Source organism: Nanorana parkeri, unplaced genomic scaffold (genome assembly GCF_000935625.1).
Source record: "Nanorana parkeri isolate BGI_ZX_2015 unplaced genomic scaffold, ASM93562v1 scaffold188, whole genome shotgun sequence".
NCBI lineage: Eukaryota > Metazoa > Chordata > Amphibia > Anura > Dicroglossidae > Nanorana > Nanorana parkeri.
Window position 1 is genome coordinate 1,537,926 of NW_017306456.1, and position 7,951 is coordinate 1,545,876.

Here is a 7,951-nt window from a genome sequence, read left to right on the forward strand (position 1 = left end):
TCCGGCATCAATGGAGGGAAGATGTCATTAGAGGTAAGTTATGTACCCGGTTCGGCTTTAACTGTCAAATTCCAAGACCTCTGATGCCCAATGAAAGTTTAAAATCTAAAAACCGGAGGGCGGGGATTAATCTAGACTTGGGCGGAGGGATTAAAGGGGGCCCCACCAGGTACTGCACTTCAGCACCTTGCAGGTTCACACCATTTTCCAGACCCGATCTGGTCCGGAAAATGATGTGAACCTGCCCGCAGTTCCAGTGCATTCCCGACCAGACAAAATGAGACGTGCAGTATTTTTCTGGTCTGGAACGGACTGCGCTGGTGTGAACAGAGGCCAGAGATAGCATTGGGATACATTAGGATGCATTTTGGGTCCGGAAACAATCTGGTCTGGTCTGGAGATGATCTGGATGTGCTGTGAATGGGCCCTTACTCAGTATGTATTGCCCTTTGAAGTGTATCTTCTGTTTAATGTTTATACATGATGGGCCTCATTAACTTCGCACTTGGTTTTGCACTTCATGTCTGTTACCATTTATTTTTTTTTGAAATGTTAATAAACTCTTTAAAAGTAGGATTTACTGAAAAATGGGCACAGATGCATTAGAAAAAATTAGGGATACATTACTGGCTTTTCTTTTTAGGTTTACAACCACTTTAAGTACTTTAAAAATGCTTCTATTTAAAACCTCTTTCATAATCTTTCTTGACCGTGTCATTGTCGTAAAAGCTATTGGAATGTAATAGTGATTCATTGTTTTGTTCTTTCAGTAGGAGTGACAATCTGGACGTGATGGTTGAATGATCAGGTTGAGGTGGGATAGGCTTCCCTGAAGAGATGAGTTATAAGGGATCGCCTAAAGGCAGTGTGAGATAGACGGACAGGTTGGGGTAAAGAGTTCCAGAGGATGGGAGACTCTAGAGAAGTCCTGGAGGCGAGCGTGGGAGGAGTTGACGAGGGAGCTAGAGAGCAGGAGGTCTGTGGAAAGAGCGGAGGGGATGGTCAGGGTAATACTTTGAGACAAGGTTGGAGATATAGCCGGGGCAGAGCTGTGGAGGACACTCGGGGGCAGAGCTGTGGAGGACACTCGGGGGCAGAGCTGTGGAGGACACTCGGGGGGAGAGCTGTGGAGGACACCCGGGGGCAGAGCTGTGGAGGACACTCGGGGGACTCGGGGCAGAGTCGTGGAGGACACTCGGGGGCAGAGTCGTGGAGGACACTCGGGGGGCAGAGTCGTGGAGTAGAAAGATATATTTGAGTGTCATCGGCACTAGAGCTGCAGCTAACGATTATTTTCAAAATCGATTAGTTAGCCGATTATTGAGTTCGATTAATCAGTTAATCGGATAAAAAATAAAATACATTTTAAAAAATGGCTCCAGTGATGAGCTACTAGTTTGTATTGAACAGAGATATTATTATAATGTATTCTAAAAGACACTTGGTAGATGCCGGTGTACTCCTTTAATAAGTTGTACGCATTTAGATTTTGCATGCAAACCATGGCCATTGAAATGTCTTGCTGAAAGCCCAGCAATGTAGGGCATGAGCGGGAGTGCTTAGGGGAGCAATGAACATCTATGTAATGAGGGGACGTGTGTCTGCACTAGCGATCGCACTCGCAGCCTCCTAATAAAACCTGAGGGACATATCGCACATATCTGGAGGAGTCTAATTATAGGCAGGAGAGCGGCACCAATTCTGTCATCCAGAAGAGATGCCTCATTACTGCACATACTCCTCAGCCGCACTCACAGCAATCCGTGGCGCTGCTTACGTCAAAAATCCGAAGAGTTAAAAGAGACGGAAATTAAAATTCCATCTCTGGAAAATATCGGAATGCAAATTGCAGCACAGATATATGTGTGTGGGTGTGACGGAGTTCACTTGTCGAGCTTTGTTTATGTTCCTCAAAAAAAGAATTCTGTGCTACAGAACGCTATCATTGTAACACCTTGTCTGTCTGTTATACCGGCCAATCATTTACCATTGGATTCCCCATCAATGCTTTTTAGAGTGAATTGCCACGTCGGGCTATTGCACTCTGCCACTGGTGGATGCGCCGCTGTCAGAATACCAAGTCTGGCCCCTGTGAGAATGTCCGGCCTGGCTCCTTTGACAAACGTTTGTTGGAAAATCGACTTTTGTGGAACGGAGGGGTGCTGGCAGGACCAGATCCTGCTTAAAACTGCCAGCTTTAAAGAGGAACTCCAGGTTTTTAAAAAGTTAACCCTTGCAGCTTTGAATGCGCAAATACCTCGGTGTGACATTAAAGTGACATTAAACCCTCAGATTTTTTAACATAAAACAATACAGGTATTCCTCACTTAACGAGCGAGTTCCATTCCTACGACCAGGTCGTTAAACGAATTGGTCGTTAAGTGAGGAACTCTATACAGTACTGTACTGCATTAGTACAGTACTGTATAGCGTTGCAGATGTACAGTACCGAACAGTGTACTGTACATCGGGCAATGAAAATACTTACCGGGACCCGCAGTGAAGATCGGAGGACGTCACTTCCGCCGGCGACACGTTGCACTGAAGCTGACGCGCAAGGTCGGAGGTCGATCGACGGTCCGTCGTAAGTGCGAGCGGTCGCAAAGCAGGTAAGTCAGTAACCGAGGAATGTCTGTACTGTAATGTGCGCCTTACTGTAATCCATGGCAGTTTCCCTTCTCTTTGCTGCTCTTCCTTTTAAATCCGTATCTCTTCTCATGCTGGGCAGAACTTCTGTTTTGCAGCAGACTGCCTTATCTCTGGAATGGATACACGGTGTCATTGTGCAGGTTCACAACCTGAGCCAGCACTACAGGAAGAGGCAGCCAGCTGCAAAGGGAAGTTCTCCCCCAGCATGAGAAGAGATACGGATTTAAAAGGAAGAGCAGCAAAGAGAAGGGAAACTGCCATGGATTACAGTAAGGCGCACATTACAGTATTGGTTTATGTTAACAAATCTGAGGGTTTAATGTCACTTTAAGTCATGTAAGTTGTGAGGTGGGACCTCCATGGATCGGACTTTTTCCAGCACATCCCACACATGATCAATTGGATTGAGATCTGGAGACCAATCCTGTAAGGACTGTATTCCACTACATAACTTGGTGTCATCTGCAAACACAGAAATAGTACTATTAATCTCCAATTCTATGTCATTTATAAATAGATTAAACAGTAAGGGGCCCAACACTGAACCTGGGGGGGGGACACCACTAACAACACTGATCCTTGGGGGGACACCAACAACACTAAATCTTAGGGGGGCACCACTAACAACACTGATCCTAGGGGGCGGCACTAACAACACTGAACCTTGGGGAGAGGGGGGCACCATTAACAACACTGATCCTTGGGGGGACACCACTAACAAAACTGATCCTTGGGGGGACACCACTAACAACACTGAACCTTGGGGGACACCACTAACTACCTCAGACCATTCAGAGTATGAACCATTGATCTCCACTCTCTGAAGGTCTTGAAGCCAGTTTTCTACCCAATTACAGATGGAATGATCTATACCTACTGACCTCAACTTCTACATTAGCCGCCTGTGGGGAACAGTGTCAAAACGCTTTTGCAAAGTCCAAGTACACCACATCCACAGCCATTCCTCTGTCCAATTTGTTGCTTCCTCATAAAAAGATTTAGTGAACCCGTGCGGACTATCGATTATATTATTATTGTCAGGCAGAAACAATTGCGTGTGATCCTTCATCGAACTTTCAAGTATCTTCCAAACTATTAAAGTTAAGCTTCCAGGTCTGTCATTAGGTGACACCACATAACTTCCTGTGTAAACACAATGATCCTGGTCAGCTCCGTCAATAATGATGGCTGGGACCGGCAAGAGCCGCGGAGGGCCAATGCAATTATAAAACAGCCGCGGAGAGCCGCAACAAACAGTCGCTGTCTAGGCGCCATTTGAAAACGGCACCTGAGATTTGAGTGATACGAAGGCACTGACATGACCTGATGGGATTATCCTCATTGGGATGATCAGGATGTATATTAGAGCTCTATTGCTGCTCAGCGGTTTGGCCCCCGGAACGCGTTGGATATTTTTATACGGTTCATTTTACCGACAAGTACAATGACCCCGGGACCCGTTTTCTGGTCTGACGCTCTCTTCTGCATTTCTGTGGCTGGAGCTATTGTTGGGGATTTGCCGTGTGACAACTGACTCGCCGGAGCCATTGAGTTTGACATTTTCTTTTACCTGACTGCACTACAAGTTGGAAAGTTCCCAGCACCATTCAGAAATATAGAGCTGCCCTGTGCACACTTCCTGTGTCATCTCAAGAAGTCTAATTAGCCCTCCCAGCTCTTATCATGGACTACAGAGCAAGTAAACCCTATGTGGTGGAGATGAGGACAGAGGGAGGGATTCCCTGGTTTTCAGCAGTAGTCTAATTAGCACTTCATGTCCTTATCTTAGACTACAGAACAATTAGACCCCATGTTGTGGAGATGAGTACAGTGGGAGAGATTCAGTAGTAGCCTAATAAGCCCTTCTAATTCTCATTTTGGGCTACAGGACAATTAGACCCCATGCTGTGGAGAAGAGGACAGTGGGAGAGATTCAGCAGTAGTCTAACTAGCCCTTCATGTTCTTATCTTAGACTACAGAACAATTAGATCCCATGATGTGGAGGTAAAGACAGTGGGAGGGATTCAGTAGTAGTCTAATTAGCCCTTCATGTCCTTATCTTCGACTACAGAACAATTAGACCCCATGTTGTGGAGTTGAGTATAGTGGGAGTGATTGATTAGTTTTCAGTGGTAGCCTAATAAGCCTCCTCAAGTTCTTATTTTGGATTACAGAAAAATCAGACTCTAATTGGGGAGATTGTGGCTGTGGGAGGGATTCGGTAGTTTAGCAAAAGGCAATGGGGCAGGGCTGACACCATTCAGTCCAGAAAAATACTGTGCGTTGTCAGCCTACTACAGGAAACTAGAAGCGGAGTACATTTCAGGCAGAGCAACGGGTATTAGTTGGGCTTACAGAGTTTTTAAAGGGAGAAAACAGAACGGAAAGTGCGAGTATTGCAAAGACATCATAAGGTTTGCTGGTCTTTTTTTTGTTATTTTGGGGTTTTTTTCTTTGACATACACTTTAAATTTGCCACATTGGTCTGGAAGCTAGCCAGCCCCGGCCCCAGTGCTCATCTCTCTCTGCGGTTCACCTAAGGTTATTGGGTACCATTGAGCAACAGTGGATGCAGCATGCGCCGTCGCCAGTGGATGGCACCAAAGCAGCGTCTGACACCACACCTACAGTATGAGCGGATTGGCTGTCCTCGCCGTCACTCCCGACAGCTGTCACCGCCCGCTTCCCAATCCCTGCGAGACGATTGGACCAGGCGCGGTACTCACAATTACGTCACAAAATAAATAAATAAAGGCAGCTCGTTTCTAAGGAGGAACATGGCGGCGGCTGGCGAGCTGCCAGGCGGAAAAGAGCGACTGGGGAAGGAGACAGGGAGCAGAGTCGTCGGTGTGTGCGCGAGCGCTGGCGGACACGGTGCGGTACCGGCCGCGCGAGATTTTCGCGCTCAGGCACGCCGCGGAGAGGGAGGGCCCCCCGGGGCCGGCCTTACCTCTGCCCGGCGGAGGTTCCACTCACAGCCGCATCCTCTGAGCTCCCGGCGGCCTCCGCTGTTCTCCGCCGCACTCTCTCCCCCGCTCCTGTCGGTCGTTTGTCGGTAATTTTTCTGCTCTTCGATGAGAGGTCAGAGGTCGTGACCCCGCGCTCCTCTTCTCCCCCTCCGCTGTTTCCTCTTCCCTCTCGCTCGGCGCGCGCGGGCGGTGGTGACGTCACCGAGTCAGAGCCGAGGATAGGGCGAGGGGCGTGGCCGTGCCTCAGACGTGCTCCTCCCACGGCTAGATTTTTTTTTTTTAATTATTATTCCTATTTAACTTTATTAAACCGCACAGCGATCACTGAACAGCTGAGACAATGTAACGTTCATGTCATTCTGTAGTTTACAGAGGAGCATTCCAGGAGCTTTTTGTTTTATGAACTCATAGTTCGAGCCAACGTGTGACAATGAAAATGTCACAGGTCGGCTCAATAGATCGGGAAGTGAGGGAACATCTGCTCACTTCTCGATCATGTCCCTGCAGAGAGCCGTGACTGTCGCTCACGGCTCCCTGCAGGGATTCCCCTCCTCCCCTGTCCGATCCTCCAGCGCTGACTGGTGGAACTGATGGGGGAGGGGGCGGGTACAGCTGGCTCTGCCTCTAGGAACCTGTGCACAACCAGTTGTTGGACAGGTTCCTTCCCTATAGGTGCCACAATGCAGGGAAGGAAGAGATGAGCCTGTCCATTAACTGTTTACCATGGTGAGTGGGCAGGGTCTGCTCGTCCGGACTGTGGCTCTGCCCCCATATCATCCACTATCAAAGGTCTCGCTGGAGTCCTTCCCTGAGGCAAGCTGCACGGGGTGAGCATGGGCTGCATGAATGGATTTAGGCAGGTTGTATTGTTTCAGCATGTGCTCATCTTACATAACTTTGGTACATCTGATGTTAAAGGAGAACTATGAGGGGGAGGGGCTTTTCACTCACCTCATAGTTCTAGCCGACCTGTGACAATGAGACTGTCACAGGTCGGCTCAGTAGATCGGGAGGTGAGCGAACACATACCACAGCCGTGACAGGGGAGGGGCTGGATTCTCCCCGCTCCGATCCTCCAGCGCTGACTGGCGGAACGGGAGGGGGCGGGTACAGCTGGCTCTGCCTCTAGATAGGCAGAGCCAGCTGTCAGTCACGCAGCTGGGCGGATCCCGGCACAATTGTCGGGATCCGCTTCAGCTGCGGCGTCTCAGTATATAGGGAGCTGCGTCACTTCTGTAGCCCAATGAATGAACCTGCACAGACAAAGTAATCAGTTATGTATTCATTATAGAATATCCATTTCCCCCTCTGTGTATCTCATCCTTCTGTATTACATTGCACTGCAGCACTCAGACTGGAAGAGGGAGGCACAGCAATACGGACCTTCTACTATGGGACTGCAGGAAGTAATCAGTAGACTGCACGTACAGTGATGTCACCGCACTTCTGCTCCATTGCAATCTATGAGCACCTTTTGCTGCTCTGGAAGATGGGACTTGTAGTCTTTTCATTCACCCATCCCTTTGAATCGCTGCACAGGCTCCTGTAATATTTAAGATCCAGCCCCAGGTCCATATAGAGGTACCAACCTTCTGTTATGGGGGCTGCAGGACGTTAGCATTGTGCTGCCAGCACGCTCTGCGAGTCCCTCTGCTACGGTGGTATTCGCCATGGATGGATCGTGGACCTTAAGGGAGAAATATGGGGTAACCTTTTTATCCCATAGTTCTCTTAAGGGCCACGGGAGGACATATACTAACCTCCTCCGGTGACCCATAGCTCAGTCGATAGCGAGCTATATACAGAGAGTGCTGCAGCCGGGACGGATCCCGACAATGCTGTCAAGATCCACCCAGCTGGTTGATTGACAGCTGGCTCTGCCTATCTAGAGGTCAGTCTGCTGGTCAGGGTTGGAGGGGAATCCCTGCCGGGAGTGACAGTCACCACTCTCTGCAGGGAAGTGAGCGAGCGACGGTATGTGTTCGCTCACTTCCCGATCTATTGAGCCGACGTGTCACAGTTTCATTGTCACAGGTCGGCCCTAATTATGAGGATGAGTGTAAATCACTCACCTTATAGTTCTCCTTTAATGACCACATTTAAAAACAAACTGGATTCCCTAGGCAGAAACACCCCACAATTAACTTAAAGGGGGGATTAGATTTGGGGGGTTGGGTATGTGACCATGCTTTATGTTACATCCGATATATGGGTGAAGCATGAAACTGGGTCCAAAAGGGTGGACTTGACCTTTAAATAATGACAACGCTGTTGCCGAATAAACGGCCCATAGCAAGAACTGCTCTGCACCTTAAGGGGGGTGTACGGGGGG

The 7,951-nt window shown here is 48.7% G+C and overlaps 1 protein-coding gene across 1 annotated transcript in view; it reads right to left on the reverse strand.

The window, feature by feature from the left end:
* NR2C2 (nuclear receptor subfamily 2 group C member 2) overlaps nt 1-5,829 on the reverse strand; it is a 27,206-nt gene extending 21,377 nt beyond the window's left edge. The window contains exon 1 of the mRNA XM_018555226.1: nt 5,601-5,829. The gene's annotated coding sequence lies outside the window, so the exon portion shown is untranslated. The remainder of the gene's footprint in view (nt 1-5,600) is intronic.
* Between the last annotated feature and the right edge of the window lie 2,122 nt (nt 5,830-7,951).